The sequence below is a fragment of the Alexandromys fortis genome, unplaced genomic scaffold (genome assembly GCF_014885135.2).
Source record: "Alexandromys fortis isolate MF-2015 unplaced genomic scaffold, M_Fortis_MF-2015_v1.1 scaffold_267, whole genome shotgun sequence".
In the NCBI taxonomy this organism is placed as follows: Eukaryota; Metazoa; Chordata; class Mammalia; order Rodentia; family Cricetidae; genus Alexandromys; species Alexandromys fortis.
In genome coordinates this window covers 121052-130270 of record NW_026068157.1, presented here as the reverse complement: position 1 = coordinate 130270, position 9219 = coordinate 121052, and the positions used below count along the sequence as shown (strand labels likewise).

At 38.1% G+C, this 9219-nt stretch overlaps 1 pseudogene; it reads left to right on the top strand.

Annotated features, from left to right (window-relative positions):
• Positions 1-8209: 8209 nt before the first annotated feature.
• On the top strand, positions 8210-9000 carry LOC126491694 (histone RNA hairpin-binding protein-like; annotated as a pseudogene).
• Positions 9001-9219: the final 219 nt, after the last annotated feature.

Below are 9219 nucleotides of genomic sequence, written 5' to 3'. Positions count from 1 at the left end.
GAGCATAGCCTGTTTGGATTCTCACCTTCCTAAAATGTGTATGTACATGAGAAATGTTGGAGGTACTAAAGAGAATGAGCAAAATGATGTAAATAAATTTAAATTTCAAAACACAAAGGAAATAAATTTGACATGCTTGTTCCACTACAAGGTCCAGATTTATTCATGTTTCTCAGAATATTTTCATGCCAACATTATAAATTTTTTTATATTACACTATATTAAGTATTCTAATTATCTCCTGTTAATGATATCATGATTCTCTTACTTGTAATTCATTAGATAATAATCTCAGATTTGACTGACTGTTCCTCTACCACAAGTACTCTCAAATGGGAAGATTAGATATTTGAAAGTTAAGAAATAATTTGAAGACAACCAAGAACAGTGTCAAAACCCTGTAATATTTACAGGTCTATCGTTTCTATAAGGTAAGGCTCTACTGCTGAAGATATCAGATACTTGGATCAAAGATCATGGAGAAATAACATGGTGGTTACCTGGAAGCTTCATCCCCACTAAATAGTTCTCATAGTGCTGGCTGTAGTCATAAATCTTATGCATGTGTGAACTTTGAGAAATATAACAACAACAATCATGGCGAAATAGTGTCATTAACATCATGGGAGTAACTGACCACTTTATGATTGACGTTAAAGCCCCCTTCCCAAGATAGAACCAATACCTGAAACCAATATCAGGTACAAGAACATATGGCTAGAGAGGACTCTACCATCTAGAAGAACTTAAAAATAATATTCTGATCAATGTTTATAATAACACAACTGGCCCTCAAGCTCTTATGTTTATACACAGGAATTATTATATCTCAAAACCATCACCAGAGAATCATTTTTTTGCAGTCTATGTTGATTAGTGCTGAGGTCCACAATCATTCAAAATGCTGAGAATAAGGGATGCTGTAGGGATGAGCTAAAAATGAGACCTCAATATCATAACTCTTTCGTCCAAGACTCAGGGATCATCATGGAAGAGGAGGCAGAGTGTTAGAACCACTCTAATGGCAATGACTCTGAGGAAACAGGGCTTGTATAGACAGAACAGGGCACATGCCCTTGTGAATTGACTTGTTACTGCAGTGTATGCAAAACTTGAAAATGATCAAGATAGACAAAAATCCCAGAAGATTATTTGCAAGTTGTCAGGATCTCCCACTCCTGGCTGAACAGCTATTGACCACAGATGAGTAATGAGAGAGTATGGGTCAGATTTCTTTAGGGAATTGAACTTTGAGAGTCTACCTATGCTTCCATGGGTACTGCTGTGTTAGGAACATAATAGCATCAATAAAGAAACTCAGTTACTCTTTTTCATTTGTTTGTTTGATTTAGTTTAGTTTTTAGTAACACATAAAATGTGGATGAAATATTGATGAGAGGAAAATAAATGACTTGGCAAAGAGTTAATGGGCTGGACTTGAATAAGGCATGCACATTAAGTAGTAAATGATCTAAATCTTTTTTAAAAAAACTATAATTATTTGTATGGTAAGAAGTCAGAGAAACCTATATCTAATGAGGCATAGAGCATTCTGTAATTTGTCCTGAATCTGACCTGGAAGTTTCCAGTACCTTCCATTGAAGAGTCAGTCACCATTCAGGGACAATAAAAACTTACTGCTGCTTCAAAACACCTTGTGGCATTAGAGATATTCACAAGAAACTCTTAAGTGTGCTTTTAATTAGCAACTGGAAAAAGTTTTATACATAATTTTGCCTCCCAAATCCACACTTGTCAGTGCCAGTGCAGTTGATATGAAAATTGTCATTCTGAAGGGAGCTGAGGTCACAGAGTCTCAAACCTTTATCTCAGGACTGAGCTGCCTTCCTCTCTCACAGTGATGGTTACTATAATGTCAGAATCTGTACACTGAGTCCACCACACTGCAGAGGTTGAAAGCCAGGTGAGTACACTATATTGCAGAGGGTGCTGCAGAGACAGCAATGAAGAGGCCTGGGTAAGTTGTCATGTGTGATAATGGGAATCTGGGGTAGAAATAGATCTGTGTAACACAGGGTATTTATTACATAATAAAAAGGTTAGTCAGGGGCATCTAAGTGTTCTTAAGTTTATGGCAGTCCCTTTTTGTTCTTACTGTAATGTAAGTCTCTCACGGAGGTAGACTATGGCTTACTCTAGAGTAATACGGCCCATCTGTGAAGATGCTGAAGGATTGTGGTAATATGTCAATGTGATAATTTATCTTGCTTCATAGGATGTGTAGACTAATCTTGTGTGTATTATTATTATAGGTAAACTTACGTGGGTTTCACTTCCACACTAAACATAATAATAGATATGTAGTAAGCACACAACCATGGGAAACTGCATGATGTGAATCTGATTCTTGAGTAAAATGTATTCTTATGTAATAGTACATTTATGAGTAATAGGGGCAGTAACTCTGTCTGCATTGAGTTATTCCTGGTAAAACGACTGTTTGGACTTCAATCTTCAACTTGGGAAGATAAAACTGTTGGGAAGAATACCAGCTTGAGTATCATGCAATGACAGCCAGGTCTAAATGTGCTTGAGTTACCTCTCCTGGTTTAGTCATACTCAGATGTTAGATATAAATTTATGCTATGCTATCCCACAGTTTATAGTTGTTGTTAATGTTACACAGGGGCTTGTGCATGGAAGTCCAGGGAATCTACCACTCATTCCATTTGTATTCGCATTTAGACCTTTATTTCAGTTTGGACAGTGTCTAAGGTTTCACATTTTCAGATTCTTTCTAGGTTTGTCACATGCATCTCCTCTATTATAGTGCATTATAAATGTTATTATAATCTGTTCATCAACATAAGAAGCAGCAAGTATATACAGAATTTTAAATGCAATATTTTAGTAACTTAATTTTCTTTTCATGTACATGTATTTTATGTTGCATTTTTCTACAGAGTAATGGTGTTAATAATTCATCTGTAGTTACTACTCTAGCCTTTACCTCTCAATGATAAAAGTGCATATTGCTGGGGGCATCATATACATTTGTTTAATCATGTGTTTGTGAAATAAATCTGGGAGGTAAGAAAACTTTCTGTTTCATCAGAATATATTTAGAATAATTCATTTTAGTAAAAGATTGAAAACTTGATTTGCAATTGTCATTTCCCTATTGAAATCAGCCTTTATAACAAAATGAAAACTTGTTTTAAAGTACTTTATTATCTATTTTGATTTTGTCTGCTTTTCCTGTATGCATGTATGTAGACTATGAGTATGAGTTTCCTGCAGAGGAGAGAGGATGGGGGTGGGTATGTGAGCCCTTTAGAACTAGACTTAAATATAGATTTTAGCCACCATGTGGTTGTTGGGAAACAAACCCAGTTTCCCTATAATAGCAGCAAGTATTCTTTACCAGAGAGACTTCTTTTTAGTTCCCATAAATAAAAACTTTCTACAACCAGAAAACACCAACATAATACCAATGAAGTATGAAGTATGCAAAATATCAAGTGGGGAACACAAGCTACATATAGACTAGAATATGTTTGAGAACATGTCTCATAGCTTTGTGAGCACAGACTGAGGTGACTGTGGTTGTACCACACTAGTGATGTTCAAATTCTTTTAGTATCAACTTTGACACACATGTTATTACATTTAAAGTGTGGCTTACCATTGGTGTTTCTATGATATTGTCTTGAAAGTGGAAATAAAAATTGAGTAGTGATCCATGAATTGCTACAATTGTTTGTTTGTTTATTTATTTATAATTAAAACACTGCTTGCCATTAGCTCTAACTTCTTATTGACTAACTTTTATGTATTAGTTTAATCCATATCCATTAATCTGTGTATCGCCATGTGGCAGTGACTTACCGGAGATTCTAACTGGCATCTTTCTCAGGCAGAGGATCCATGGCTTTTTTGACTCTGCCCTTCTTCCTCACAGCATTCAGTTTACAATTTTATTTATATACATTATAGTGACAATGTAAAACCCTAAGCAAAGCTCTATCTCATGGCTATTCTAACTATGGAGAATTTCATTGAAACGGGCAGAATTCTGGCCTGTACAGTGTTATTTGGAGTTGCTATTTCATTGTTGCACATTAATACTTTTATTTGTGAATTCATTACAGTATAGTGATTTTAATTTGAAACAAAAAGGTATTACAACTTATCCAAAGTTGCAGGGATTGCCAACATATAACCATCAGTAAATATAATTCATCACACATAAGCACTAAAAAACAGAAATCACTTAATTATCATATTAGATCCCAGAAGACCTTTGATTCTTTTTCTTTTTTGAACATTTTATTGAAAATAGACCCTATTTTCAAACAGTGTATCATGATTATATTTTCACTTCCCCTTACTCATCCTAGTTCCTCCCTATCTCTCCTACCATGCAGGTCTACTTGCTTTTTATTATTACATTAGGACAGGCTTCTAAGAAATAATAATAAACCATAACAAAATAACGTATACTAATATTAAATAAAGCTATCACATGAAAGTTGGACAGGGCAAGGCAACAAAAGAAAATATGTCCAGAAGAAGGCACAAGAATCCAAGACCTACTAATTTACATGTCAGAAATTCCTTAAAAATATTAAACTGACTATTACCAAGAGTGGTATTGCTGAGATGGTGGGACTGATCTATTGAAAGATCACCAAGGCCAACTGGACTGGATCTGAAAATGCATGGGATAAAACCGGGCTCTCTGAATATGGTGGACAATGAAGGCTGCTGAGAAGCCAAGGACAATGGCATTGAGTTTTGCCCCTACTGCATGTACTGGCTTTGTGGGAGCCTAGCCGGTTTGGATGCTCACCTTCCTAGACCTGGATGGAGGGGGGAGGACCTTGGACTTCCCACAGGGCAGGGAACCCTGACTGCTCTTTGGACTGGAGAGGGAGGGGGTGAGGAGTGGGGGGAGGGGGAGGGAAAAGGGAGGAAGGGAGGAGGCTGAAATTTTTAATAAAAAAATTTAATAAAAAATATTAAACTGAATGATATGCTAAATATACAGAGGACTCGATGCGGAACTGTGGAAGGCCTGTGCTTTTGGATTCAGCCTCTGCTAGTTCATATGATCTTTGCTCAGTTGACTTAGAGGCATTGTTTCCTGGTATTATTCACCCCTCTCGTTGTAATACTCTTTCTGCCTCCTATTCCATAGGGTTTCCTGATCTCTGAATAGATAGACTAGACGGAGACAACCCATTTTGAAGTCTAGATGTCAAAAAGTATTTTCAACAAAATCCAACATGTCTTCATCATAAATGGCATAGAATGCCTAGAGATGAATATATCATTTGACAACATAATAAAGGCTATATAATACAAACATATATCCAGAAGACAGAACCAGAGAATCTTACAAATAAGAGCTACACCAATACTTCTCATTTCCATTTATATTTAATATTCAAATGTGTACACAATTTTTCTAAGTAGAACCATAATTGAGGAATGATCTGAAAACCACAAATTTTTGAAATCTCAAGTAGAATACAATTTTATTTAACCCTTATCAATAACTAGAACAGTTTCAGAAAAGGATATATACAAGAGAAGGGAAGAAAAATGAGCACAATAAAATGAAGGGAACTGAATAGAAAAGGACATGAGTTGATGAAAATTGCCCCAAGGGTCTCACTCTTTTGGTAAGGACGAGGGAGAGCTGATAGTCTAACCAACCCTGCAATTACACAAGTCCAGGGTTATGTGGTGGCTTACCCCAGCATCCACCCAAACTATGATTTGCTGGAGCAGGTGAAGGGAACATCAGACCCAAAGCTTCATGATTTCCACAACTCAGGGTAACAGAGGATAATTAAGACTAGAGTTCCAGAGGACTAGAACCAGACCACTGAGTCTCTTCAATGAGCACTTGCAAGTAAAGGTAAATGGATAAAAGTGTTTCTTGCATGACTCATTGTGTCACACTACAGTTTCCAAGATGAAACTGATGTTACCCTTCTTATTTTTAATATTTGTTCTCTTAAATTTTATCTTATTGTAGTTGGGGGGATTGGTTGCAAGGGCAGAGTGTGGATATAAAGGTACTGGGAAATGAAGGAAATGGAGAAGTATGTGAAAGGTACAGAGTATAAATAAAAAGAGGAAAAAATTGCCCCCATAATAACTCAGACTCTATATATGAAGGGTATGTACTAGTGTCACAGGGAACTGAAAATGCCTAAACTTGGGCAGGAAATCATTTTGAGTGGAATACAGAGGACATAGAGATTAGTCTAATATATGATGCCAGACAATTCTGTACTCTGTCAATTATGTTTTAAATAAATGCTGATTGGCCAGTAGCCAGGCAGGAAGTATAGGTGTGACAACCAGACAGGAAGCAGAGGCAGCACAATGAGAACAGGAGTATTCTGGGAAGAAGGAAGCTCTTTCTGCAGTCCTGTCCAGACACTATAGAAGCAGGATGTGACCTGTCCCACTGAAAAAGGTACCGAGCCATGTGGCTAACATAGATAAGAATAATGGGTTAATATAAGTTATAAGAGTTAATAAGAAGCCTGAGCTAATGAGCCAATCAGTTTATAACTTATGTAGACCTTCTGTGTGATTCTTTGGGATCTTAAGACTGTGGGAACTGGGCAGGACAGAAACCCCAACAAGCAGGCCCTCACATTACAAATATATTTGAATTAAGAGGAGGCACAATGCAAGAGGATGGAAGGTATAGAAGTTTGGCAATGGACTAAAGGCTAGGAAAGTCACCCGTAAGGAGTGTGAGCCAACAGAACAATAGAGTTTCTCAAAGAGTTTTCAGTGTAGAAAAGGGATTCAATGGAGACTAGTGAGGTATGATAAGGTATAGTGGATTTCAGAAAGTCATAGTGGTAGAAATATGGAAGATATAGACAATTTAATCACAATGACCCTTTAAGCCATTAAACCCTTTTCTGACCATAGATATTTGTCTATTGTCTAATGTACTCACAAGACCAGACCTCAGAGAGTATGTGACACAATGTCATTTGCTCTGAATCCCAGTCCATGCTTGACCTGTTCTAGACACTAACAGCTGTCAATATGCCTAGTTATCCTCCAGATATTGAAATTCTGGATTTAGAGTTATGTGATCTAATGTCTGAGCCTGTCCTTTGGAGGGCACATACCTGATGAGACCCATTGTTTTGCATAATCAATATACTACCATAAAGAAGATCTAACATGCTCTGCTCACATATTCCTATCTGGGAAACAATGAATGACTGCCCAGATGTACAGAATCTGTATGCCCTTCACTGTCATCTGTCCATTTTACAAAATGCTATTTACAGATTCAACAAAATCCTAATGAAAACTCCATTCTCTTTCTTCATGAAAAAAAAAAAACAACAACTAAAATTCATGTGGAACCACAGCACACCTAGATAGGAAAAAAAAAAACAATCCTGAGCAGAAATAACAATGCTGGAGGGATTACCATTCCAGATCTTAAGAAGCATTACAGAGACAATTAAAATAGTATGGTATTGGCATAAAAAATGAACATGTAGACCAATGGGACAAAATTGAAGATCCAAACCTGAGGACATGTAACTCCAGCCATTTCATATTAAACACTGTGCAAAAACATACAGTGGACAGAAGTAAACATTGTCAAGAAATACTGCTTGGAAAATTGAATTTCCACATGAAGAAGAATACAATAACAGTTTCATCTATCAGTTTCCACAAAAACTAACTCTTAATGGACAAAGACCCAAACACAAAACTGAAAATACTGAAAAGGCTCAAAGAAAACATAGGCAGGACCTCCAAAATATAGGTGTAGGAAAAGACTTTTTGAATAGCAGTACATTTGGTGAAAAAAATAAGGACAGAAACAATCAGAGATCTGGCAGCCACAGCGCCAGCCTCCTAGAAGGCTGTTGGGGGCTGCCAGCTCCTTTTTACTTTAATCAGGCTAAGGCATTTTTCCTGCTCTTCTGAGCGACTGCATCAGGCCTTGGAGTTTGGCTACTGCCTACAGTTTCGAGGCCTAGGTTGGAACCCTGTCTGCCAGCAGGGCACAGTGAGCCTGGAAGATCTCCCCTACAGGTGAACAGCCCATGGCCCGATAGTTTCTTCCAAGACTGTGCAAGGTAGTTGCTGAGGGGCTAGGCTGCTGCACACTTAAGGGCAGTTGGGCAAGGCTAGCTCAAACCTTGTCAGCGCTGTCGCCAGGGCAGGTCTTTGTCCCTCTGCTGCCATGGCCTGCAGACCTAGAAACCCACTCCCTGTGTCCCCTATGAGATGGAGCATGGGACAGAAGCGCAGAGCAGTAGGGAGGGACTGGAAGCCAGAGGACTCCTAGAAAAGTCATCACCAGATTGCAGACCATTGACCTGAAAGCTTTACAACTCGTGAAGGTCCTAAGCCCTGTTCTAGGTGTTCTGACTGGGCGAGAGCAGTTGTAGAAGATGAAGTGAGGACCAAAGTTAACAAACAGATTGGAAGATACAAGAGAAAAGTACTCAAAAATGATTCTGGAAGAGAGAGAAAAATTATCTTCAGGAAGCTCAGATTCAAAGGAGTCTCTGTCTTCAGTGAGAGCTGATGTGGAGACAGATAAAGGTGCCTTGATAAGAAGACAGAGGCAGATCAACTACGGGAAGAACACTATTGCCAATGATCGATATATTAGGTCCTTCGACACCTGAACAACCTGGAATGCATCCCACGACCCCCAACAAATTTAGGAAGTATAGTCGGCGGTCATGGACCAACGGATCAAACTCTGGAAGGTGGCTCTGCATTTTTGGAATCATCCTAATGAAGAAGGATGCCGTTTGCAAGAAATGGCAACACGGAGATCTTGGAGAAATGGAGAGAGAATTCAGAGAAAGCAGCTCTGAGTGACAGACAAGTTCACAGGATAACTTTGTTATATATGCTGGCACATGCACCAAAGTCAGACACATAGACTGCCAAGTGGAAGACAAGTTTGATTTGGATGCTTGTTTAACAGAACCCTAGAAAGACTTCTCTGCCACGAGTTAACTGCCACCTGGTGGCAACTCTTGGAAATACTTGACTCTGCCTGGCCTTCTGGAAGACTGGCTAAACATGAGCTCTGTGCATTTGTATTTGTTTTCTCTGTTAAAGTGTTTATTTTCTCTTGATAAATTGTTTTCCTTGCCTTATTTTTATTTATGGTGAGTGTTACACGTGTTTTAAATTGTACATGAAGCTAAATACGGTGAAGATTGAACCCTACTT